The sequence below is a fragment of the Mandrillus leucophaeus genome, unplaced genomic scaffold (assembly GCF_000951045.1).
Source record: "Mandrillus leucophaeus isolate KB7577 unplaced genomic scaffold, Mleu.le_1.0 Scaffold816, whole genome shotgun sequence".
NCBI lineage: Eukaryota > Metazoa > Chordata > Mammalia > Primates > Cercopithecidae > Mandrillus > Mandrillus leucophaeus.
Genome location: NW_012108875.1, coordinates 11,358 through 14,429, shown reverse-complemented (window position 1 = coordinate 14,429; position 3,072 = coordinate 11,358).

Here is a 3,072-nt window from a genome sequence, read left to right as displayed (position 1 = left end):
TTCCCTCTGAGTTTGAAGAGGGCGGTCGAGTTTCCACGTGGTGGAGGGCCCGGCTGAGGCTGGAGAGAACACAGTGCTGTTTGCACTTCTGTTCCATATGGGTGGTTAAGGGATTTACCTGTTTTCCTTTTGGGTATTTTTCAAATGCTTTTCCTATTAATAACAGGTTTAAATAGCTTCAGAATCTTAGTTTATGAATATTAGTCACAGATGTATTGTTATTTATCTGGTTTAAGAGTAACAGTTTGATATTTTGTAAAAACAAAAACACACACAAACACACCACATTGGGAAAACCTGCCTCATTTTGTGATGTGTCACAGGTGAATGTGGTATTGCTGTAGGAATTTTCTTGAAACTGTGAAGGAACTCTACAGTTAAATACTGGAACAAAGTAAAGGATTGTTAATATTTGCATTTCCTCAGGCCCTTTAGTTTGTTGTTCTTGAAAAGTAAAGATACATACCTGGTTTGCTTGGCTTATGTAAGAAAGTAGCAAAAAGTAAATTGTAATAAATAAAAGTGCCTGTGACTCGTTTATTTGATGACCATTATATCAGCATTTGCTCATAGAAGTTACCGTTAGTAGTGAAGTTACTATTAAAAGCAAGACTTATCCCTACCCCTAAAACAGTAAAGTGTAGCTACAGACGCCATATCAGGAATGTGGTAAGATTTTCTCTACAATCTAAAGAGTAAGTTTCAAAAGGAGTGGGGAGGTGAGACTCCAGATGGAGGCTTTGAGTAAAAAGGCTCTGAGCTAAGGCAGTTTTGGGCTTTGGGAAACTGCAGGTGCTTCTGTGAGAGCTGATTGTTATGAAGCCGGGTGGTGGCAGGGCCCAGATTCTCAGAAGCTGAGAGAAAAGCCTGGAATGGAAAACTACTTGAGCAGTTGGCTCTGGGTGGAGGATGAAGCAGAGAGGAGTCTCCACATGGGGAAGTCATGGAAGGTGTCCTGTGGCTCTGTCACTGGGGAGCGTGAACACAGTACAAGGACTAGGTGGTTGATCCCCATCATCTGCAAGGGTTTCCTGAGAAATGTGGTTAGAATTCCTTGATGTGGTGCTCAGAAGCCTCCGGGCTGACACTCATTTGCCTGGCCTGGGAGAGCCCAAGCCCATTCCATTGACAGGACTTTTTGTTGGGTTCTTCTGAAAGTAATGTGGACAAGTCTAAGCAATGTGTAGATTTTTAGTGGAGCTTAAATAAAACTAGTGGTTAGGTGGATGATCAGTGGGGAAGGTGAAAAGGAGTTGGTCCTTAACTCAAAGTCTACAATCTTTGATTTGTATGCAGCTGTGCAAGCCTCTCCTTAGCTGAATGATACAATATATCGTTTTAGATAGTAAATGTCCTTAGTTATATTTACGAAGCCAAACTTTTGGTTCAGTTCATATTCCATGACATACTCAGCTGGATGTTCTCTTTGACGTTTTGGATAAAAAAACATGAGCTGAATTTTCCTCAAAAGACAGTGGTAGACTTTGGGGTTATAATCATATTGATGACAACTGCCATTTATTAAAATTCCAAGACATGCCCAGCTGTGTGGCAGGTGTTTTACTCACATTACATACATTCCAGCAATTCTACAGCACAGGGATTATCAAACCCGTTTTACAGACGAAGAAGCTGAGGTTATAGTTCATGACAAATTCCCCAAGATCCCATGATGATCACATGATTAGAAAGTGACTGGGCTGGGGCTTGAGTTCTGAAATCATCTAGACCCACACTGTCCCCACTCCTCTCAGCCTGAGCATAGGGCCTTCTTCCCGTTAAGTCACTTCTCTTCACATTTCCTAATGTCTTCCAGGTAACATAAAGAAGAAACCTGTGACAAAGTATTTAGATGGGCCTAGAGAAGAAAGGTGACAATGCGAATCAATACCATTCAGGGATCGTTTGGGCTTTCTTTAGCTAAATTCTTCCTGTTATGAGCCCTAGGTTTCTTGAGAGCTGACTGTGTCTGGGTGCCAGTGCTTTTGTCCAGCCCCAGGCCTTTCCCACATTACAGCACCCTCCAGTTGGTCTCCCCTGTGTGCTCCCTTGTGCAACTCTGGAAGCTGGCCTGCTGACTAACTTCTCACTGTGGTCTCGCACTCTGAAACCTGTGCCCAGCCCTCAGTGCAAGAGCCCAGAGACATCTGCCCTTTCCCTGACATAGACCACTGTGTGTCCCTGGAGAAGTTCCCTGAGTGATCCATCCCTCCCTGGGGCTCCTCTATGATAAAGGCCCTTCGATGTGAATATTCACTTTGGATAGTGTCATTTCCATACCTAGGCTGGGCATCTTCAACACACACTCAACATATTTCCACATAGGCTGCAGAGTAAAATCTGATTTTCCACATAACATATGGGTTTGTGGCATGTAATCCTAAGGTCAGATATAACCTATTTGAAATCTTCCTAATATTTGATACTTGCAGTATGATTTTAATGCGATGCATTATTTGAAACAGGGCACTGAACACAAACAGAGATGAATAAGCTTTTGTAGATTATCACATGCCAATATTTCCTTCATAAACTTTGTGGATGAGGAAAAGCTATAGACATCACATTATAAATGATCTACTAGAAGGTGATTTTCTGAAAAAAAAAAAAAAATCTTGAAGACTGCCTAGAAGGTGACCAGGGTACTTTGGGGGACATGCCAGCTCTGATGAGAAATAAGCAATAGTTAAACATCCTTCCACTGTGTCTTGTGTGTGTACCTGCTCCACAGGAAAATCCTGACTTGCAGTGAACCACAGGCACATGTATAGCTGTTCAGCAATGTTCCGTCCTATGCAGGGTAGCAGAGGCTCAAAGGGTAGGTTATTTTTCATACACCAAAACTATGAGACAATTCTCAGCCTAAATAAATTATATAGGTTACTAAAGGACAGTGCCAAGTGATATTGAGGGATTAATGTTGACCCTCCCTGTGAAGACTTACAGAATTGTTTTAAAACTGGATGTAATCCTGTATTTGAAACCACCAGGCACCTCGTAAGTGCAAGAAAAAGTTGGAAGATTTCAAGCCTATGCTGACATTCCCAGAAACAATTCCAAGCTGTGAAGGGA